Source organism: Schistocerca cancellata, chromosome 2 (assembly GCF_023864275.1).
Source record: "Schistocerca cancellata isolate TAMUIC-IGC-003103 chromosome 2, iqSchCanc2.1, whole genome shotgun sequence".
NCBI lineage: Eukaryota > Metazoa > Arthropoda > Insecta > Orthoptera > Acrididae > Schistocerca > Schistocerca cancellata.
The window spans coordinates 847,766,271-847,791,698 of NC_064627.1; the positions used below are offsets into that span (position 1 = coordinate 847,766,271).

Consider the following 25,428-nt stretch of genomic DNA (forward strand, 5'->3'; position numbering starts at 1 on the left):
AGTTCGAGGTTTTTCTTTTGTAAATTGCTTTTCGATCTAATTTATTTTAATTATCAAAATTATTGTGGAGTTACACGCTTTGTGTAAACCAAGTTGACCACGGGAAGCATGTGGTGTAATCAACAAAGTAGCCCTCAGCTATTCTTTTCGGGAATATTTCACAAAGAGTTAATATGAATTTAGTATACCAGTGTGTGGTAATTACATGACGGACAGGATTGTGCTACGAACGTAACTTCTTTGGGTGAAAATTGAATCGGTTGGTAGTGGTTAATTTCCTCTTGCATATGTTTCAACGTTCTTTGTGTGTTGTTTTATGAATGCAGTGTTGTATGCAGTCTCCCAATCTTGGCTCCATATTTGATGTGTTCCGTAAGATTACAAACTCACATTTTCACAGTCCTAAATAAGGCACCAGCTTAGTTATGACTCACGTTTAATATGCTGAAATTTCAATGATCAATGTTAAAATAAATTTACAAACATAAACTGATTTATTTCTTTTTATTTAAATTCTCTTATATATATATATATATATATATATATATATATATATATATATATATATATAATCACCGGTTGTCGTATGACCATTAAAAGATTATAATTAATGTTCGTCTGGTTGGGAATTTGGTAAGCTACACAGGATACCTGGTGAAACAGTTGCTCAGTAATGCAAGGTTAACTTCCCCAGACAGCTCATAGCTTTTAACCCGCTTTTATTGGCTATCAGTTCAGCTTACATAGCAAATTAAAGCAACAACGTTACAAGTCATCATGCTACAAAGTACAGTACATAGACAGGAACACGCATCAAGCCACGTTCCTGGCTCCATGAATGCGCGGGAGAAGTAATCAGGGCCAGAATCAACAACGAGACAAAGCAAGAATATGTTTTATGCCAATTAAAAACATTACACTACAGTAACGATTGTGAACGAATAAAATATTCAGCTACGAAAGTGCGCACACAAACGAAGTACGTGGACAACATTATTTGCACTGGTAGCAACAAACGCCATCATAAACAAATCATTTACAATTCCATATTAATATACACATGTTTTCTGGTTGATTTCTCTAAGCAGTGCCTCAAGATGAACTCCTAGAGATCGGCAGCCATGCCAAATGAATAAATTTAACAGAGGTTTTTTGTTATTGGTAGCGTGAAGATTGGTTAAAATATATTGAACTATTGACGCGTCTGCACGATAGAGTAGAGAACCAATGCTGTATTTGAAACGTACGAAAGTTGGTCTAAGTCACCGACACCTCACACTATAGGACCTGAGCACTCGGACACAGTTGCTAAACGTCATTCATGTACACTATGCTTTGTCACTGCCTCTGCTCTGTTGCCTATAGCATTACTTAAATAACCGCAGTAAATTTGTTATTCAAAACATTAAGAGCAGCCCAACGAAATCCTCACTTACGTGTCTAAAAATACATCACTCTTTTATATTAAGTCAAAAGGAAGTCTCTTCACAAAACACTATCACAAACCCACTTCTCATCTGGCGGTAATCTATGCCATGGAAACGATTGATGATGGGAGGAAATGCGGTGTGTTACACAAACTTTAAGTCATGCACCATGTTTTCTATGTTACTTAGCGTTATCGGATGGATTGGTGATATAACAAAAATTGGCCAGGTGTGAGTTGGACTGAAACTCCGAAGATTCTGGAAAACTAAATTATTTATACAGACATTTCTTGTATTCCAGGAACCGACAACTTCGACGTTTTTTTCTCTCTTATCCACATTCATAATGGCAAGATATCGGTCCCGTGAACAACGAATCAAGACAAAAATGGTTTAGGCCCAACAGAAACATTATATTACAGCAATGGTTGTGAACAGAATACAACATTCAGCTACGTGGGTGCGCACGTAAGACTTTGGAGAATATTTTAATGTTAAGTTTGAAGTCGGCTAACAAATGACAATAAAAATTTACTGTGATATGATTAAGAATCGCACTTTTTGGATTTTTTTAGTTTACTTGTGCTGTGAAACCTTGCTTACCACCGAATTAGGTCAACGCGAAGTATACTAAAGTTTTGATGAGTAAGTTCGCGGGTATCAAAATATGTGACATAAATAACCGTACCTTCTCACTGCATTTTTCTTAGAATCTTCAATGTTTTACACCGACAAGAGGCCGTAGACGTTAGGATGTGACATACTTTCTACTTCCTACGACTACCCGTTCCTGAGAAAAAGTATTTCTTAACTGCCGGACAGACAGCAAAGTGGTCCTGTAAGGGTTCTGTTCTTACCTATCGAGGTATAGAACCCTACAAATTAAAAAATTTGCTCGTCATGTCAAGAAACCTCGTTTGTAAATTCGACATCACATATATATGCATGTACAGGTAATTTCTCAGTGAAATATATGTAAATTTGAACAACAATAACGTACTTAAACATCGATACTTCTGTGTATCTAAGTAAAAATAACTTCAATATTTATAATAAAGTTGAACTACAAAGCCAACCTTCAAACTGAAAATTTATTAATGCGCTACTGTACATATGAAATTATAATGCTATTGGCGCTCGAACACTTTTGAAGATACTAATTTACGTTAATACATAGAGGAACATGTGCGATGGTTTGTTGGTATTTAAACTGTTCGGCGTCAGCGCCTTACAAATAGTATCACTTATTTTGTACACAACGTTTAGAGCGTCATGCCTCATTCATGATGACAAACGCGTTGAAATTGGGTAATAGCAACAAGTTTTGCATAAAATTGCAGCCATAAGCGAAAAAAAATCACAAGAAATTTCAAAGCTATGCTGGGTACACGTCGCTATTACACTACAGAAAAGGAGGTGAAGGTCAATAAAGAGCCGTAGAGCTTTGGATCGAAAAGCACAACGATCGCCAGAAACCTGAAATGCTACCTAGATGAGACCGCTTACCATCGGTATTCTGTGGCCTCGGCACGCGCGGTAGCACCTTGGATATTCTCTAAGATACGCCACGTACACCGTTAACACTATTAAGAAGTTTCCAAGTTTCGTAGGACACCATCGAGGACTAGGAGCAACTAACTACTTCGTCCTCAGAGGCAGCCTACAGCTGCTTAGGTACCGTCCGGCATCGCACTTTAATGTCCTCGGCGGTGACCTTGGAGAAGGGGGCGGCGGGTACCTGTTGCTGGGGGCGAGGCCGGCGCAGGGGCCTGCGCTGCTGGGGGCGGCGGTCCGACATGCACGGGGCTGCGACACACCGCCCTCGACGTCGCCCACTGGACGCACTACGGAGCAGCCGCGCGAAGCCCCGGCGCTGCGCTAAGGCAATAAGCCAAGCCGCCGCCAGCTGCACAAAGTACCACCGCCCCTAACCCGCTCGTCTCCTGCACGCGCTGTGTGCATCGAGGGTGGAGATTTCCACTCCCCGTCCTCACTACAGAGAGGGAGGTGGGAGAGGGCGCTACAACAATAAATGAGCAGGATGTATGAAACAGGCGAAATACCCTCAGACTTCACGAAGAATATAATAATTCCAATCCCAAAGAAAGCAGGTGTTGACAGATGTGAAAATGACCGAACTATCAGTTTAATAAGCCACAGCTGCAAAATACTAACACGAATTCTTTACAGACGAATGGAAAAACTAGTAGAAGCCGACCTTGGGGAAGATCAGTTTGGATTCCGTAGAAATACTGGAACACGTGAGGCAATTCTGACCTTACGACTTATCTTAGAAGAAAGATTAAGGAAAGGCAAACCTACGTTTCTAGCATTTGTAGACTTAGAGAAAGCTTTTGACAATGTTGACTGGAATACCTTCCTTAAAATTCTAAAGGTGGCAGGGGTAAAATACAGGGAGCGAAAGGCTATTTATAATTTGTACAGAAACCAGATGGCAGTTATAAGAGTCGAGGGACATGAAAGGGAAGCAGTTGTTGGGAAGGGAGTAAGACAGGGTTGTAGCCTCTCCCCGATGTTATTCAATCTGTATATTGAGCAAGCAGTAAAGGAAACAAAAGAAAAATTCGGAGTAGGTATTAAAATCCATGGAGAAGAAATAAACACTTTGAGGTTCGCCGATGACATTGTAATTCTGTCAGAGACAAAAAAATGGTTCAAATGGCTCTGAGCACTATGGGACTCAACTGCTGTGGTCATAAGTCCCCTAGAACTTAGAACTACTTAAACCTAACTAACCTAAGGACAGCACACAACACCCAGCCATCACGAGGCAGAGAAAATCCCTGACCCCGCCGGGAATCGAACCCGGGAACCCGGGCGTGGGAAGCGAGAACGCTACCGCACGACCACGAGATGCGGGCTGTCAGAGACAGCAAAGGACTTGGAAGAGCAGTTGAATGGAATGGATAGCATCTTGAAAGGAGGATAGAAGATGAAAATCAACAAAAGCAAAACGAGGATAATGGAATGTAGTAGAATTAAGTCGGGTGATGCTGAGGGAATTAGATTAGGAAATGAGACACTTAAAGTAGTAAAGGAGTTTTGCTATTTGGGGAGCAAAATAACTGATGATGGTCGAAGTAGAGAGGATATAAAATGTAGACTGGCAATGGCAAGGAAAGCGTTTCTGAAGAAGAGATATTTGTTAACATCGAGTAATGATTTAAGTGTCAGGAAGTCGTTTCTGAAAGTATTTATATGGAGTGTAGCCATGTATGGAAGTGAAACGTGGACGATAAATAGTTCGGACAAGAAGAGAATAGAAGCTTTCGAAATGTGGTGCTACAGAAGAATGCTGAAGATTAGATGGGTAGATCACATAACTAATGAGGAAGTACTGAATAGGATTGGGGAGAAGAGAAGTTTGTAGCACAACTTGACCAGAAGAAGGGATCGGTTGGTAGGACATGTTCTGAGGCATCAAGGGATCACCAATTTAGTATGGGAGGGCAGCGTGGAGGGTAAAAATCGTAGGGGGAGACCAAGAGATGAATACACTAAGGAGATTCAGAAGGATGTAGGTTGCAGTAGGTACTGGGAGATGAAGAAGCTTGCACAGGATAGAGTAGCATGGAGAGCTGCATCAAACCAGTCTCAGGACTGAAGACCACAACAACAACAACATGGAGCACTTACTTCGATATTTCTAAGGATGTTCAACATCGAAACCAGAAAATTAGAAAACTGATGTGTGCATCTGAGGCGTGGTATCACTACAGTACGCTGAAAGTGAAGCCCGTCTCACACAGAGCAAGATTCGCTGTTAAGTTCCCTTGGTGGCTCGCGCGACGGCTACCTTGCGGGCTCCGTCGTCTGCTAGTGGGCTACCTTGCTGGGAACCTTGTAAGATTTCCAGGATAGGACCGGTGCTATTTTTCTTGTAAGGTTCCCTGCGTGCTACCTGCGTTGGCCAATCGTGAGACGTTTCGTTTTTGTGACGTCAGACGCGGAAAGCTTGGGCGGGAAGCCTTTGTTGATAGTCGCTTTCCTGCTGTTGTGAGGTGCGGTAGGAAGTTCTTATAATTATTAAATAATGGCACCGCAGGGGTCCAAGGAAGCGATTGAATCATTGATATGTACTTATAGGGAAGAACAGTGTGTGTATGTCGTGAAAAGCGCAAACTATTATAATAATCACTTGCGGGCAGAAGCACTCGAAAGAGTTGCAAGTGCCGTGTGTCTTGTTCGACCATACACGACGAGCAAGGAGTGCTATAGCAAAATGCACAATTTACGTACTCAATTTAAAGTGGAGTACGCCGTAAGTGCCTGATGCATCACCGTGTCTTTCTTCTGAATCAGAGGCGAAACCATACAAAGCAGTTCTTCAAATACCAATACATCCATTCGTATAAAATTTGCAAAGCATGTACGATCTTCCATCCTATAAAATAAAGTCGTATATAAGAGTCATTATTGGTATATTTATAAAGTCAAACAGTAATGAAAAGGTGATGCTTTTCAAACAAATGTAGGTGTTATGCGAACTAACCTCAGCTCTTTATGGAGCATGGAGAGCACACCTTTTCCAGCGTTTCTCCTCTCAATCCAAGTTCTTCGTCCATTCTTTCTTTCTTCTTCTCTCATTAGCATGCATTTCTGCATCGTTTAGCACCAAAACAGCTAAAAACGCCAGTTTGCTCTGAACATCTGTACCTGAAACAGCCATCTTCGTTCGATACAACATGCAGCGCCGGCCGGAGTGGCCGTGCGGTTCTAGGCGCTACAGTCTGGAGCCGCGTGACCGCTACGGTCGCAGGTTCGAATCCTGCCTCGGGCATGGCTATGTGTGCTTTCCTTAGGTTAGTTAGGTTTAAGTAGTTCTAAGTTCTAGGGGACTGATGACCACAGCAGTTAAGTCCCATAGTGTTCAGAGCCATTTGAACCATTTTGAACAACACGCAGCCAATCACAACACAACCAGCTAAGATAGCCTGCTCCTTTCCCTGCAAGCCGGCAGGCATGCACGACATCTCGCAAACTTGCAGCGAACCTTGCTCCGTGTGAGACGGGCTTAATGGAGGAAAATAAATAAGGAAGTTCTTCGCAGAAGCCTTGCACTGAGTTGACAAAAATCATAGGACACCTCCTAATAACATGTCCAACTTTCTTTTGTCCAGCGTACTGCAGCATCTCGGCGTGCCATTGTCTCAAGCTGTTGGAAGTCCCCTGCAGAAACACTGAGCCATGCTGCCCCTGTGAAGGTGCTGCCGGTGTAGGATATTGTGCAGGAACTGACCTCTCGATTATGCCCCATAAATGTTCGATGGGATTCAAGTCGGACGATCTGGGTGGCCATACGATTCGTCGAACTGTCCAGAATGTTCTTCAAACCGATTGCTGCCCAGTGACATGGAGCATTGTGTGATGTCCCCTCTCCCCTTTTGTTGTCGCTGTTGATGTTGAGACGCTACTGCTACAGCTAGGCCGGTGGAACGGAGACGCGACGCGCAGTGATGGTTGTCTGTCCCCGTCGGATAACGTTGAACAGCACCTGAAAACCTCTAAAGAAATTTGTTCCTCGCGTAATGTATGAAAGTCCGTTTGCGAGTCCGCACAGTCTTCTCAGCGATGCGAACTGTTGATTTTAATTGTCTGTTATGGTTTTATAACGATTTGCTATGGCCGGTTAGTTAGTTATTGCAGTATTGAGTGAATCATTCATCACCGGCGTCGTTTCACACCACTGAAGCGAGGAAAAATTCATTTGCGGTTAAGTATCAGTAGTTGCTGGTACATTGCTAGGCAGAATTGTTCACTACGGCACGACGCAAATCCAGAGGTAATCTACAATGCTATTTTGCTTTCGTGCGTCGTAATATTATTCCGGCAAAACACTCCTTTCAATGCTCAATGTCTATCAAGTCACTCTTTCAATTAAAATGTTCACAGTTAATTTTGATAATCAACTACCACACAGTTCAATTAATAATAGAAAGAACACGTGAGATTTCCATCACTGACGAACAATTTTATTGTTCCTTCTTAGTAGCTGGCTTATAATCATCACACCACACGCACAGCGATGGATCAGATCAATTACGATTCTTTTCAATTCTGTGATCGTGACAATTACGACAACTTTGTATTATTTTCGTATGGTCGTATTAACGTTTCCTACTCAAGGCTAATCAGGTATTGTAGTCTTCGATACTATGTCCATTCTTCGTTGTAACTGTTCACTTTGATGAAGGTTGAGTCCAACAATAATATCTCCAATAATTAGAGTTAATTAACTCGTCGTACACTACCAGAATATCACTTCAAGTTCTCAAGTCAGAATAACTGAGAACGAAGTCCGCGCACCTCTATCACACAATATTACTTTTTTATTTTTATTTTTTGAAAAAGAAACAATCTCGTAGCGTTCCGTTTGTAGTACGATAACAAACGGTGCTCTTTTTCGACTTAATAGTAAGCAAGCTAGCAAGCGACTAACTTTTCCATGATCGAGCATTGTAGACGCATTGAATTTCCTTTTCGCCGCGTTTACAACTCTCTTTCACAATAAATGTTGTCTCTGACCGACATATTACTTTGGACTTAACTTTCGTCGTACTAATTTGCAGTTTTTACTGAGATTTTTGATAGCTAATTAAAAATAACCTTACTTTCTTTTCAGCTTTATATCACGACATACTCAATAATTATTGAAACTGGTGTTCATCAAAACTTTAAGGTGTTATATTATTGTAAAAGTTGTCGTACCTGTCAGGATAACACTGTTCCCTACTTTAATTTATCAAACATTCTCACTTGGGTTTTCGGGTTTCTTGGGGTGTTACAATTGCCATCCATAAAAATTCAATCGTTGTCTGGGAGCATACAGTCCATGAATGGCTACAAATGGTCTTCAGGCAGCCGAACATAACAATTTCCCGTCAATGATCGGTTCATTTGGATCAGACGACCCGGTCCAATCCATGTAAACACAGCCCACATCATTGTGGGGCCATCACCAGATTGCACAGTGTCTCGTTGACAACATGGCTCCATGGCTTCGTGGTGTCTGCGCCACACTCGAACGCTACCATCAGCTCTTATAAACTGCCGGCCGAAGTGGCCGTGCGGTTAAAGGCGCTGCAGTCTGGAACCGCAAGACCGCTACGGTCGCAGGTTCGAATCCTGCCTCGGGCATGGATGTTTGTGATGTCCTTTAGGTTTACCTAGTTCTAAGTTCTAGGGGACTAATGACCTCAGCAGTTGAGTCCCATAGTGCTCAGAGCCATCCAGCTCTTATAAACTGAAATCGAGACTCATCTGACCAGGTCACGGTTTTCCAGTCGTCTAGAGTCCAACCGATTTCGTCACGAGCCCAGAAGAAGCGTTGCAGGCAATGTCGTGCTGCTAGCAAAGGCACTCGCGTCGGTAGTCTGCCGTCATAGCCCATTAACGCCACATTTCACCGCACTGTCTTAACGGATATGGGTTGGGTTGTTTGGGGGAAGAGACCAAACAGCGAGGTCATCGGTCTCATCGGATCAGGGAAGGACGGGGAAGGAAGTCGGCCGTGCCCTTTGAAAGGAACCATCCCGGCATTTGCCTGGAGCGATTTAGGAAAATCACGGAAAACCTAAATCAGGATGGCCGGACGCGGGATTGAACCGTCGCCTTCCCGAATGCGAGTCCACCGTGCCAACCACTGCGCCACCTCGCTCGGTCTTAACGGATAAGTTCGTCAAACTTCTCACATTGATTTGTGCTGTTATTTCACGCAGCGTTACTTGTCTGTTAGCATTGTCAACTTTACGCAAACAATATTGCTCTCTGCCGTTAAGTGAAGGTTCAAATGGCTCTGAGCACTATGGGACTTAACTTCTGAAGTCATCAGTCCCCTAGAACTTAGAACTACTTAAACCTAACCAACCTAAGGACATCACACACATCCATGCCCGAGACAGGATCCGAACCTGCGACCGTAGCGGTTGCGCGGTTCCAGCCTGTAGCGCCTAGAACCGCTCGGCCACTCCGGCCGGCCGTTAAGTGAAGGCCGTCGGTTACTGCATTGTCCATGGTGAGAAGTAATGCATGTAATTTGGTATTCTCGGCACACTCTCCAAGCTAAGGATGGCGGAACGTTTAATTCCCTAAGGTTTTCCGATATGAAATGCCCCATGTGTCTGGCTCGAAATACCATCTCGCGTTAAAGTCTTAATTCCCGTCGTATGGCATAATCAGGTCGCAAATATTTCCCCATGAATCACCTGCGTACGAATGACAGTTTCGCCAATTCACTGCGCTTTGATATCTCTACCCCATGACTCACTGTAAGTAGTCAATGTTGAACTGTGGTCTGGAAACTGTGACTGTTTTTGACACAAAATATAAACTGAAACAATTACCTGTGTCAGCGATTTTTAATTTTCACTCACGACACGTTTCGAAGGCTTACCGCCTGAGCTCCATGTGCATCAGATTTTTGTTTGGATGCAGTCGGCTGTTTCGGTTTTGTCTCTACCACTAGGGCGTAATCAGCACTTGTTAAAAGTAATATGAAGAATTTTAAACAATAATAAAGCTACTTCAATGTGTCACCCTAGTGCCATATTACGTTAAGAAGTGAGGAGTGTCCCCGGAGCTAGAGCGTTACGGATATGCTTAACAAAAACCAGTAGCAGACACTACAAGAGAGGCGTTGTGCATCACGGAGCTTTTTTACGACTGAAATTTAGAGAGAGTACGCTCAGGGAAGGGCTGGTTAACACACTACTTTCTCCCTCATGAGTGTCGCAAAATAAAGTTTAGCAAAATACATTCTCGTCACGCGCCAATCGCAAATGGTACTAGGAAGGGGTTAAAATGATAGTGGTACCAGACGTGCCCTCTGCCACACACTGTAAGGTAGCTCACTGATTACATATGTAGAACAAAGGACTATCTGGAAAGCTAAATAGGGGAACCGACACAATGAAATCTGTTATCATGAAGTAACTTCCTTTGCTGTAGAGGCAGCCGTACAAGAGAAACGTTGTAGTGGAAGGCAGATTTGAAAATGAAAGTTTTATCCATTGTGGATGTGGAACATTACGACTAAGATTAATGAAGGTTCCCCGAAATAACTGCAACCTGTCACCATTTGCGATTCTTAAATTTTTATGTATCAGTGACCGGTTTCGAACCGCCTAGCGATTCGCCGACAGGTGGTACATATTTACGGAATGTTTGGAGCATTGTGGGGCAAGATATAAAAACGAAGCGTGTAAGCACTGAATGTGGCGGGAATCATTTACAGCATGAGATCTTGTTTAGTTAGAGGCATTGCTTACCGTTAGCTGCATTCGGTGGTTTATTCCTGGCGCACACACTGTTCTTCGCGTTAAATTTATTGCCAAAGAGCGTGACTATAGCTATGATCACAGAATTTACATTGTGGCAAAGACTTCGTTTGTTCAGCACACACATTGCATATTGTTGATAATAAGTGCATATATCGATTTATATTACATTCATTATTACGAACGCAACATGAATACAAATTGCAAAATTCATATGTGCAGTTTACAAAGGCTATCAGTCTAACAGTTTAGAATGATTTTTCGTCTACAGTTTTAATACTTTAGTACTGAAATTACATTTGACATGTTTCTTTTTGCTTGTTAAATATTGATTATTGCTTATGAATTAAACATCGGAGCTTAGCACGTGGGTTCATTTAACGAAATTTTAAGTTTTGTGGGAATTCCGGATAATAGTATACGGTGTGTGTGTGTGTGTGTGTGTGTGTGTGTGTGTGTGTGTAGTATTTGCTGGCGCCACAACAATGCGTGCACCAGGAATAAATTATCGGATGCTACTAACCGTAAGTAATGCCTTTAAATGGAATTCTCGCCACATTCAGTGCTTATTTGTTTCGTTCTTATATCTTTCCACAGCTACATAACCCCTTCAATACTCCAAATGTGTACCATCTGATGATGAATATCTAAGCGATTCGAAACTGGTGATCGTCAATACAAACTGAAGATTCGCGAAAGGCAAGTGGATGTAGTTATTTCTGGAAACCTACACCAATAAAAATGAATACCTAACTGAAGACGTTGGACGTTAGTGCTACTCTGAAATGATGTTAAAATAAGAGAGAAGATCGTTGCAGGCAGCAATGAACCAGGCATAAAAATAACAAAACTGCACACGATGGCCAAAAATATTTATGTAGTTTGCAATACAGATTCGAGCTTTCTGGAACATCTTTTAGCAGAAAAGCACCGATACGATGCGGACTGCGGCGTCTGATATACTGTTAACAAACCTTAAAGAGGGCATTACTGCAAATACCTGAAATCAACAAAGGTATCACACAGAATGACAGGTTAGTTTTAAGTGACGGAACACATATTTCTATCTCCCCCTCAAACTAAGGATTAATTAGACAAACATTAGATTACAATTATAAATTCAACTTTATTGTTCATCGTTTGCCACATGTAGTGAGTTCCATACAACTTAAAAAAACATATTTTTCAATTTTTTTATATTTAACGATCTTCATGTAACGTAAAAAATAATACTTCCCCTTCGTAAACACACTGTATCCCATAATTTTTAGTGCTTTTTTTACAGTAACGTCTTTGTAAGTTGCACATGATGTTACGCAGTTTTTTTTGTGACAACTGTCACCTGAGGATCGACCCGAAATGCCATTAGTGATCGTATAATATTTTGCAGAATGTCAAGAGAGTGTTTCCTATTTAATTTTTTTGCACAGTTCTGTGATTTAACGACGGAAAATTAAGTTAATAATAAGTAATACTGAATTCTTTTCTAGAGGCGTGGTTCAAAGTTATCCAAAACACTGATGCCACGTGACCATGCAACACATACGGACATCCCGCCGTTAACTAACAGTTTAGTAATGCACAAGTTTTGTGAAACTGGCAGAACATTAGTGTAGGGTTCGTAACTGACAGTTCAGGGCCGCTTTTGCCGACCGAACTATTCCTAATTCAAATACTATGTCTAGAGCAGGACAGACTAAGTGCACAGAACATCGAGCTACACCATGGAGAGAGAGAGAGAGAGAGAGAGAGAGAGAGAGAGAGAGAGAGAGAGAGACATGGGATGGGTTCAGAGTAGTGTTTGTGTGTGGAGCGGCCAGCTGTCCCGGCTGAGGGAAACCCACCGGCCCTCTAGAGGACTTCCCCAATCCTCCCTCGACTAATCCCGGCCTTGGGAAACACCGTTTCCTGCAGACACCCTGCCGCCGTCCGTACCTTAGCTTAGCTTAGCTCAGCTAACGGGCCCCGTAAGCCGCTTCAGCGATCCCACCTCAGCCAATTCCCACACGGTTACTTCTGAGCATTTTCCACCGAGCACAAGCGCATGCGTAGGGCTAAGTCGCGTATGAGCAGCGCCTTCTGCAGCTTCTGGCTACTTGTAGTGCGGCTTTTGGCTGTAGGAGATGTGTCAGCAAGTAGCCAGATGCTAAGCGGAAAAAATTTTCTGGCGCGCCTGAGCTACCAGTTTCGCGCATGCTCCGAGCAGTGTGAGTTATACAGGGTGATTCAAAAAGGATACCACGACTTTAAAAATGTGTATTTAATGAAAGAAACATAATATAACCTTCTGTTATACATCATTACAAAGAGTATTTAAAAAGGTTTTTTTCGCTCAAAAACAAGTTCAGAGATGTTCAATATGGCCCCCTCCAGACACTCGAGCAATATCAACCCGATACTCCAACTCGTTCCACACTCTCTGTAGCATATCAGGCGTAACAGTTTGGATAGCTGCTGTTATTTCTCGTTTCAAATCATCAATGGTGGCTGGGAGAGGTGGCCGAAACACCATATCCTTAACATACCCCCATAAGGAAAAATCGCAGGGGGTAAGATCAGGGCTTCTTGGAGGCCAGTGATGAAGTGCTCTGTCACGGGCTGCCTGGCGGCCGATCCATCGCCTCGGGTAGTTGACGTTCAGGTAGTTACGGACAGATAAGTGCCAATGTTGTGGCGCTCCATCCTGCTGAAATATGAATTGTTGTGCTTCTTGTTCGAGCTGAGGGAACAGCCAATTCTCTGACATCTCCAGATTCTGTAGTCCAGTTACAGTAGCACCTTTGAAGAAAAAGGGACCAAAAACTTTATTGGCTGAAATGGCACAGAAAACTTTCACCTTAGGCGAGTCACGTTCATACTGAGTTGTTTCCCGCGGATTCTCAGTGCCCCATATACAGACATTGTGACGGTTGACTTTCCCGTTAGTGTGGAAAGTTGCTTCATCACTAAACACAATCTTTGAAACGAAAGATTCTTCTGTTTCCATTTGAGCAAGGATAAAATCACAGAAATCGATTCTTTTAATCTTATCAGCTGCAGACAGTGATTGAACCAATTTCAGACGATAAGGTTTCATAACTAACCTTTTTCGTAGGACTCTCCATACAGTTGACTTTGGAATTTGCAGCTCTCTGCTAGCTCTGCGAGTCGATTTTCCTGGGCTGCGAACAAATGCTTGCTGGATGCGTGCTACGTTTTCATCACTCGTTCTCGGCCGTCCAGAACTTTTCCCTTTGCACAAACACCCATTCTCTGTAAACTGTTTATACCAACGTTTAATACACCACCTATCAGGAGGTTTAACACCATACTTCGTTCGAAATGCACGCTGAACAACTGTCGTCGATTCACTTCTGCCGTACTCAATAACACCAAAAGCTTTCTGTTGAGCGGTCGCCATCTTAGCATCAACTGACGCTGACGCCTAGTCAACAGCACCTCAAGCGAACAAATGTACAACTAAATGAAACTTTATAGCTCCCTTAATTCGCCGACAGATAGTGCTTAGCTCTGTCTTTTGTCGTTGCAGAGTTTTAAATTCCTAAAGTTGTGTATTCTTTTTGAATCACCCTGTACAATGGGAGTAGTAGCGACACCCCCGGGATAACAAGGCCGCCCAGCAGTGTTAGTGACGTCATACTAAGCGGCCCATAGCCGACGCAGCAGTCCACGGACACCTCCGTACAGACGCACCTGATGCTAACGATCTTCTGTCCGTCATACAGAAAGGAGCGAACTATAATTCGAACCAAAGACCAAATTATATATATTCTTGTAAACAGCATAAAGGTCCGTGGACTGCTGCGTCGGCTATGGGCCGCTTAGTGTGACGTCACTAACACTGCTGGGCGGCCTTGTTATCCCGGAGGTGTCGGTAGTAGTCTCCATGTGACCCGTATTTATGTTCTCTCTCTCTGTTAACAGCTCTCAATTCAACTGTAAATAAAGCACATTTATGTGGCTGCAAGCGATCAAGTGAATTAAAACATTCACATAAAGGGAGATTAAAATATGTTATTAGTTTAAGTTTTCTGATCTTATTTTCTGTCCAAGTTTTTAGCAATAAAGCATTAAACGTCTTGCAGAACAGTGCAGTTATTTTTGTCGGTCGTTAAAGATATTTTGCTTTTATTAATCTTTTCCGCAGAGGCAGTCAATTTATTTTAAACGAAGGGTTTCATCCCACGCTATTGCCTAGTTTCAACTGTTCGCTCAATTTCAAGTGCACAGTTTCATTTTCTGCCACTTACGGCATTATACCGTAATAAAAAACCAAATATGAGATAATAAAGTACTGGTACTCTAAGAAAAGTGACATTGCGAAAACCAAACTGAAAACATTAATACCAGGTTACTCGTTGTGAATCTGGAATGAGTACGTTACGACGAATTATGCATTGCAGTATAGTTTAAAAAATTCCGCTGCTCTTGGAATAGTCTATGATGTCCTGTCTCTTTTATGACACCATGTAAGCTCTGTTAACGCTATAAGCCTATATAATGTTCACGTGAAGATGACTAAGCAGGCAAATTTGCTCAGTAATATGGAATAAAATATTTTGTTTCAAATATATTTCCAACATTAGCAGAATTTTATTAATCTGCCTTCCGTGAAACACAATGGTTTCGATCACAAGAGATATTTCAACTGTTGTCTGGTGCCTCCTGTAGGCTTGACGATATTTCGTAAAATGTGTTGTTTGTGTCTTAAATTTACTGACTGCCACTCTTCGGTAAATTAAAGAGTGGCAGCATACTGTGTTTTATAATCTTAACTCCCCACATGAGTTTATTTTTATTCATAGAATATAAATTGCTAGTCGTACAGTTTCTTGACTTCACACATAACCTTGTTAATATTTTATACAATTTGCAGTTATTGTTTTAGAGGAATTTCTATTCCTTCTTATTAACTTTTTGCAGTGCTACGTAGAAACCGATTGGAAATGCTACATAACAGTATTGCAGAGTCCGTATAATAACAATGATAATAATAACAAAATATATATGTTGAAATGACCACATAGCAAAATATTAGGGTACTTTAAGCTGTAGACTCTAGTTCTGAAATGAATATAATGCCAAGAACTGCTTCCTTCTATTGCGTTTATTATCTGGACAGGATATGATAAAATAATTGCCCTGCACACAACTCCGAGTGTCCCCTCTGAACAACACGCCGCCGTGTTGCACATGGTCACAGGATGCTCCAATACCCACGAAATTCCAAACAGAAATGCAACGAAAAGATACGAGCTGGGCCTCCATACGTCATCGTTGCTGAACACGTGCAGTGAGGTCTGTTTTCTGACGCTCTCTGGCAACTGTTCAAACGAACCTTTTGATTCGTGACACCCAGACGTGCCGCAATCAAAAGAACAAATCACGCATGATGTATAATGTGGTAATCACGTCATCGATAGGTCGGGCACAATAAGACGAAGAAAAATAAAAGTTTGTTAATAGTGAATTGCACTTAACATTATTTTCGACATACATTATACACGGCCAGAAAAAAGTGCGACACTCTGGATACAAACATGCCCCACCGACTTACGTTGAAACAACTTCAGTCGTTTGAACGGTTTCGCTCTGCGAGTCTGCGGGGAGCTGGCTGCACTTATCCACAGAATGTTGTACATGTTGGGCACAATACATCAGTAACGTGTCGAAGGTTTCAGCAGCGGTCTGTGGAACGTTCCACACCTGTAGATCAGGTTCTGGAGTTCTGCGTAATACGAGCAGAAGCGGCCGACCGAACGCTATCCAGGGACGAAATTGTGGCACATGTTTTATCTGCCTTTTGAAGCTGTCTGCTTTGCAACAGAATTAACATCTCATGTGCCTCTGACCAGGCTAGCACTAACGTTACCACAGCGTCACACTAATCTAGTGTCGTGAAAGGGTTGACTGAACAATGAAATGGTGCTCTTTTGTCTTCAGTGACGATACCTAACTCCTGTCTATATGCGAGTGACGGACGTACGTGTGTATGGCGTAAACCTGGTGAACTGTGAACTATTTCACACAGATCTAGTCCAGACACACAGGTCCCATCGAAGGCTTCACTGTGTTGGGGACCATCAGTTACAGTTCGCTGTCAAATCAGGTGTTTCTGCAGGGTAAAGTAAGCAGTGACTGCTACAATGCACAGTCTGTTATCCTTGTACTACCGTCATTTCTTCGACGAGATGCTGATGTTACTTTTCATCAGGACAATAAACGTACACATACGGCTGCCCTTGTCAACAAGATCACCAGTTCTCTCGCCAATTGATTACGCATGGGGCACGATGAAGAAGGACCTTCATCGTCCTCCAGGGCCTGCAAGGACCATAGCAGAATTGCACCAAATAAAGCAAAACGCTTGAGACAGTCTGTAAAAAATTCCTTTCGGCACCGTTATGGTCGTTTGCATGGGAGAACAAATACCTTCATAGCCACCAGAGGGTTTGCGGGGAGAGGGATATTGATGTGACAATTTGGTCACCCTTTACTGTGACATGTGTGTTTCATTTGTTCTGAATTTGCGATCATACACTTCCCTGACTTCACTTGTCAATAAAATGAACTTGTACTTGGAGCTGCGGCCGGCCGATGTGGCCGAGCGGTTCTAGGCGCTTCAGTCTGGAACCTAGCAGGTTCGAATCCTGCCTCGAGCGTGGATGTGTGTGATGTCCTTAGGTTAGTAAGGTTTAAGTAGTTCTAAGTTATAGGTGGCTGATGACCCATAGTGCTCAGAGCCATTTGAACTTGGGGCTGCTGTAATCTCTTTTTCCGGTAGTCTACATTCAAGGTTTACACCCAGAATTTCTATCGATGAAGCTCAATTTGTCATGGATGAAATCTTCAATTTCAATGACATTTATCGTTGGACTGAAGATAAGAAAAGTACGAGTAAGCTGTAGGAAAAGACGGATAATATGCAGCATGCATGTGAACCCAGAGGGAACAATAAGAATGGAAGACCAAGAACGAAGTGCTCGGATCTAAAACGGTATATGACAGAGACGCAGTCTTTCCATACCATTCAATCTGTACATAGAAGAAGCAATGGAAGAAATATAGTAAAATGTTCAAGAACGGCATTAAAACTCAATGATACGATTCCCTGATGACATTGCTATCCTCACTGAAAGTGGACAGAATTACATTATGTGTTGTATGGCTCAAATGGCTCTGAGCACTATGGGACTCAACTGCTGTGGTCATAAGTCCCCTAGAACTTAGAACTACTTAAACCTGACCAACCTAAGGACACACACACATCCATGCCCGAGGCAGGATTCGAACCTGCTACCGTAGCGGTCGTGCGATTCCACACGTAGCGCCTTTAACCGCTCGGCCACTCGGACCGGCTGTTGTATGGAATGAGCAGTCTAAGGAGTACAGAATGTAAATTAATAGTAAACTGAAGAAAGACGAAAGTAATGAGAAGCAACAGAAATGGGATTAGCGACAAATTTAACATCACACTTTGGAGGAGGAGGAAGATATTAGTGTTTAACGTCCCGTCGACAACGAGGTCGTTAGAGACGGAGCGCAAGCTCGGGTGATGGAAGGATGGGGAAGGAAATCGGCCGTGCCCTTTCAAAGGAACCATCCCGGCATTTGCCTGAAGCGATTTAGGGAAATCACGGAAAACCTAAATCAGGATGGCCGGAGACGGGATTGAACCGTCTTCCTCCCGAATGAGAGTCCAGTGTGCTAACCACTGCGCCACCTCGCTCGGTCATCACACTTTGGGGACCAGGAAGTAGACGAAGGAATTGTGTACCTTGGAATCAAAATGACACATGGCGGGCGAAACAAGGTGGACATAGAAAGGTTAGTACGGGCAAAGAGGCGTTCCTGGCGGAGAGTAATCTTCTAGTATCAAACATCGTCCTTAATCTGAGAAAGGAATTTCTGAAAATGTAACTTTGACGCATAACATTTAGTGAATCATGGGCTATGAGAAAATGTGCACGCGCAACTCTGTAATAAAGAGGTTGACACAGGAGAGGCTTTCGTGGCTGGCCGTGTCGAACCAGTCATAAGACTGACGAATAAAAAAATAAATAAAAATAAATAATGAGGAGCTAGATCCTACATTTGAAACCTAACACCAGTAGCTTACACTAACTATTTATCCAGTTTAATGAAAGGCATGTTTGTACACACCATAAGCTGCGGTATAAACTTTATTGAAATGTGCTACCAATTTCTGTCTCTGTGGATATCTTCAGGCACTGGACAAAAAGTAGTTGCATCTTGCTTTCTGATACATCAGTCATATTTACTTTAATGTTGGCTTAAATGAGATAACATCTGAGTGCTATTCGTTTACGTTAACAGCAGTTTTACGCTTATAACTTAAGCTATCGCCAGCTCGGTTCGGACTGTGCTTCACGAGAGCAGAACAGAAGCGAGCGCTGCCGGTTTAAAACTTCGGCCGCTGGCATACCATCACGATACCGGGTGAGAGGCTTTTTCAATTTTGTCAACAGCGGCTTGCGAATTTTTCCGTAGAAAATATTTGGGCGGAAAGTAAAAATTAATTAGCAGCCGCGACTCTATTAAGCGTAGCGCGCTTTATCACGGCGGCCATCGAGCTCGTGCTTAATTGACAAACCGCCGCAGCATAAAAGCCGAGTCGGCAATCCACCTTTATGACTGCCGTTTAATCACCGGTGTTGGTGCGACCTTGCCGACGTTACGTGACACAACGTAACGGTCCCACGGGCGCGCGTCAAACCAGACGAGCGGAATCACGGTCGTCATCTTCTCTGCAGGGATGTCCTAGACTGTGATTTTCCGAAAACACTGATTCCTGTGAATGCTAATTTTCGGTAACGACGATCTGTAATTGCATTTCGTTACATTTTAGAATCGCAATTTGCGAATTGACAACATGTTTTCCTTCTCAACGTTATGATGTGATTTCTGCGATTTGTCGCAGTAGATGTTACACTATAATTAATGGAAAGTAGCGACTAACAGGCAGTGGCCAGATGAATGTCAAAGCAACGACGTGGTATGACCATTTCAACAGCATGTCACTGAAGTCATTATGCGATTTGAAAGGGACGATATGTAAATGTGAAATATACCGTGAGTAGTACTGAAAATTCCACTCTCCTTTGTGTGAAAGCCATCGCACACTCCTACATTTTGTGCCAAGTACTTACTGATACAGACCTTTTTTTTAAGGCTGATGATATGCAAGTGAAAAGATTGCGAAGTACAGATCTTCCAGTTAAAAATTGACATCGGTAATAAAAAGTTACGTCGTTGTGGACGCCTGTCGCATTTTTTGTGAACTTAGCACAAAAACACTCGTCGGAGCCTTGTCCATTATCTAAATTTTCTGAATTTATCTTTTAGTTTTATTTTTTTTGTGGTGGAAAGAGGATTAAATGTGTTTATGGCGCGAATATCAACATTTGGCTGCACGATAGGTCAATGTGTTCCCACAAACTTTATTTGGCATTGGGTTTGTTAACTTCAGCGACTCTGAATAGAATTGTCACCCTTCAACCTAACTTCAGACTTCGGGCTATGCTACACAACCAACATTTCAGGAGGGAGGGAGTAACCTACCTTACAGTCTAGCCAAAATCTCGGCCAGGACTATTCGTGCAGAAACGAGTGGCGACTGTGTTCTGGGATTAAGACGGGATGCTGCTGGAGGATTTGCTTCCTCAACAGTGATCGGTAGTGTAGTTCAAGGCACCAACTCCAGTGACACCGTCAACAATGTCGCCACGGATGGCGTTATGTTCCAACACGGCAATGCGCGACCGCACGATAGTCACCCGACCATTGCCACTGCGCGTGAACTAGGGTTTACTGTGCTGCCACATTCTCAATATTGGCCGAGTCTGCCTTCTACTGATTATATAAGGGGCAGAAAGTTCACCTCCAATGACAAACTTCATTTAGTTGTCTATGACAGGCGCTCTGATACTCCCCGAAGAGTGGTTTTCTGCGCAAATAAGGAAGCTGCCAGAACGATGGCAAAAGCGAATAGACATTGGCCAAGAATATCGGTAATGTAATACGTATCCGTTTGTTCAGTAAATGGTTCCTGTGGACACAAAAATTTGCAATGCTAATTAATTCTGAACGCCCTAAATAGAGCGAAGCACGAAAACCAATAGATGGCACAACTCGTTGAATGTTAAATGCTACATTTAGTTGCTAATTGCGACTTCTAGTTGAGATTTCCTTCTAGTGCGTGTATAAAATATGACGACATGGAAATAGGAAAAGCTGAGAGTGTAAAATTCTTGGGATTACAGCTTGATAATAAATTCAGTTGGGAGCGACATACTAACGAACTGCTAAAGCGCCTAAACAAGTCTTGTGTTTGCAATGGGAATGATGTCACACATAGGAGATGTAAATATAAAAAACTGGCATATTTTGTTTATTATCACTCCATTGTGTCATATGGTATCGTATTCTGAGGTAACTCCACAAACCGAGATAAAATTTTTAGAATACAGAAGCGTATAATAAGAGTAATGTGTAGTGTAAATCCAAGAACATCATGTCGAAACCTATTCAAAGAACTGGGCATACAAACCACAGCTTCTCAGTATATTTATTCCTTAATGAAGTTTGTTGTAAATAATACATATCTTTTTGAAACTAACTGATTAGTATACAGTATAAACACTAGGAATAAGAACAATATAAATAAAGATTTAAAATCACTTACTCTTGCACAGAAAGGAGTAGAGTTTTCAGCAACGCATATTTTCAATAAGTTACCAGCAACCATTAAGAGTTTAGTTTCAGACAAGACACAGTTCAAACATAATTTAAAAAACAATTTTGGTGGCCAACTCCTATTCCATCCATGAATTTCTCAACAAGTGCAGTAGACCATGTTAATGAAAATTTATTATACTTTAATTTTTGACAATATTTGGTTGTGACAGCTAAGTAACTACCTACTCTGTGAATGATGGATGTATGGAAAGCAGACGTAAGTCTTAAGTCCGTAAACAGTGGAAGTTTAGTTTTAAATCTTGTACATAATTTGACTGTTCTTAATTGAGGATCATTTAAATGAATAATTTGCTTTAATTTTTTACAATTCTTGGTTGTAATAGCCAATTAACTAGCTACTGTGTGAATGATGGATTTAATGAAAACAGATGTAAGTATTAAACCTGCAAATACTAGAAGTTTAATATTAAATCTTGTACATAATTTTACTGTTTATTGACTGAGGATAATTAAAATGCATGAAAGTCAAGATTTTCTAATTTCATTTTTTTAATGTGTTTGTCTGACATGTTCCACACCCAGGAGGATCCCCTCTTTTGTGAGTCCATGCAATGAATAATTAATCAAATCTAACCTCAAAACTGATATCGCAACCAGATTCTGTAAAGCTGTTATCGCGAAAATTGGCTTCGTAATCTGTGATTTGTAATAAATACGTGGTTTTTTGCCCCCCCCCCCCCCACTTACTCTGCAGATGCCGAAACGGTGGCCGTCTCCTGCTATCATTACGATCTCTGACGAGGGGCTCTCGATTAGTAGTAATGCCTGTATTAACTGTCAAAATCTTCGAAATGTCTTCCGTAAAAAAGTTACGACCGGACTCGGAAGTGGGAAACGGAAGAAATTATTCGCTTCTTGGCCACCTATGTTATACGTAAGTGTTTGTGAAATTTCAACGATGTTGACTAAGAAAGCCAGCAACATCGTGTTGCTGCACTTGAGACAGCTGAGGTCGCCTCAACATGATGGACTGACGATAACTGGGCTGAAGAATATAATTCATTCCATTAGAAAAATATCAAATACGAAAAATACCGGAAAGTATAACATTTGGCTGTGGAACATAGATCAACGGTAGAGACGAATACGAATCCTCACCTGCCGAAAAAACTCAATGTGATTTGTAATTTCAGACCTGGCGACAATGCTTCCCGTATTATATAGTACGTTTCTCCCTTGTCGCGACATTAACTCTATTAAGGTTGCAGGTGATGTCTGAAGTGATCGCTGTCTCCAAAATCTACGGATATCAGCCACGGAATGCTGGTTCCTATTTTGACTGTACCAAAGGTGGGGAGCTTCCTACACGTCGACGTATTGAATGAGTTTATAAGTGGCAGGAAGTTCAAGTGGCAGGAAGTTCACCCCAATGACGAACTTCATGCTTGAAGATGTGGTAATATATCTTTGAAACTGGTAGCCCAATAAAATAATTTACAAATTTTGACCGTTGAAAGGTGTTTGAGTTGACATTTTGTTCTCATGTGCTGTGTACTTGTATTTCTTTTCATCATATGATAACAAATAAGGACGTTCAAAAAGACATTAATTACTGTGGAGAAAGTTTAAAACGCAGGGGTTTAGAGAAGCTGCAGGTGATAATAGTACACTATTCTGGAATCTTGTGCGTTTTGAACTACGCCACCTTGATCAGACCTGTTAAAGGAGCACTGAAACTGAATACCATATCAACTTCGCAATTAGTAGAAAGAATATGTTAAAATATGAGCGGGTGGCTACGTCACGTTAAATATATGCAGCATTTAAACAAAACGTATGAATAGTGGAATGTGTTAATACATCAACAGAAACTCACTATTGAGTCATATTATTGGCCTTGTAGTGCCACAGAAAAACTTAGGCAACTGAAGACACACTTCACTCTTGGGAACGTGTAAAATAACCGTATAGCTAACAGATTATTCAGTAGCCTTGGAAACCGGTTGATCAACTACCTAGTGAAATTTTCATAACTGTAAGACGTTATTCGTTTTGAAATTAATAGTCTGTAAGACCTCCAACGCAGTAGGCGTGGTGACTAATAAATCGAATGATGTATACATCTAGTGTCTGTGTAGTTAATGAAAACAATCCTCGTTTAAAAAAAGGGGGGGCATTAATCCGGTTACTTAGCGGGCGATGTACGCTGTATTATGCTTGCTGATTGGCAGTGAGATTTCAAGTTACAATTCAAGTTAATGCGGACGCCAAGGATGTTCTGTTTGGTTACCGGAGCTCCGCAGCTTTAGCGGCAAATAATGACAATTGCCGCAGTTTGGTCCCGCGGGCGTGCGCCACGCGCAGCGCTGGCTGAATTCCTGTACAGAGGAATTTCGTGGCCAAGGTCTGGGCACGCCAGATACCCACCAGAGGCCACGCCGGTCACGACTTCTACAGCTGCCTCGCTCGGCGGCCGCCAGATGGCAGCACAAGACGTGCTGCCGGGGATCGTTACCCAGCGCGAGGACAGATGGCGTGGTCAGTGTCTACGTCTTCACGAAGCTTGCCGGGAAACTGGCGGCGGGAGAGGGGCATTCGAATTAATTGTTTACGGTCGTTCGTCAGAACAAAAGCAGCGATCTGGGTAATTGCCCTGCATGTCCCCAAGTACTAAATCAAAATAAAATCCAATTACGTGTAGATAAACTGATTGTTCACATCTACGGAAACCGAAAATAATATGAAGAAACAAAAATTTTCCACCGAACACATCACAGGTAGGCACACTCCACATTTCGATCAAGTCATGGATTTTACCATGCATATTCATTCATAAATATATTTTCACCCACACCATGAGCTCAGTTCTTGTATAGGACACCGTCGCAAAATTAAGACAGAGATACTATCAACCCATGCTTTCTGGCAAACACGCCTTGTATTTGATCGAAAAAAAAGACTACAATAGGTCATTCGTTACTGGACCACACGATTCTACTTAAATGTACCGTACACATAAACTCCCTTCCCATAGGTTAAAAAAAATCTTCTGCGAGACACAACAACATAAGAGGGCGTGCTGTTAAGTAATGCCTCCCAATTTTTTATGTTTTACTCTCAAGCTCTTTAAACAAAACAAACTTTATTAACAGTCTACGTATTTATTTTTCATGTCTACATATTTATTTCTCAAAGTAGTCACCCCAACGAGAGACCAGTTTGTTGGTATCGCCATTATAGAACGTTTGACTTTGTTGACGAAGGCACGATCTGAGCTCCGCTTGCACTGCTGCATCTCTATTAAAGTGAAGTCCTGGAAGGTGTTCTTTCAGTTTTGGAAACAGATGAAAATCAAACGGGGGCCAAGTCGGGACTGTATGGAGGATAATCGATGACAATGAACCCAAAGCGTAGGATTGTTGCCGATGTCGCAGCGCTCGTGTGTGGCGTTGCATTGTCGTGTTGAAGGAGAGGGTGTTCCATGTGTGGATGACCTCTTTGAATTTGTGCGTTCAGTTTTCTGAGGGGTCTCGTAATACCTTACAGAGTTTATAGTGGTGACTATAGGCATGAATTCCAATTGCAGCACACTTTGAACATCCCAGAACACTGTGAGGATGACTTTGCCTACTGATGGCATGATCAACCTTTTTGCCGTCGGTGATTCTCTGTGGCGGAATTCTTCTGATGCCCTCTTGTCTGAGGGGGTCAACACGGTGGACCAAGGTTTCAACTGTCACAATGTTGTTAAGTAACCCATCACACTTACGCTGAAAACGCAAAAGAGACGTCCAATTTCCTCGTTCAATGTCAAGAGTGAGCATTCGCGGCACCACCGTGCACACAGGACGCATTTTCGCGCACAGAGATACTTGCGTTACAACGCGCCATGTTACCCGCTACATTTCAGAGCCCTCTAGCGGCAGAGGGTTGGAACTTGCTTCAGCGAAGCGGGAAAGTCGATCGAATAATATGAATAACCTAAC

General features: G+C 42.2%; 1 protein-coding gene across 1 annotated transcript in view; it reads right to left on the reverse strand.

Moving 5' to 3' along the window:
* The window catches only part of LOC126162769 (uncharacterized), a 493,174-nt gene that overhangs the window by 64,875 nt on the left and 402,871 nt on the right, over window positions 1–25,428 (reverse strand). The window lies entirely within an intron of this gene.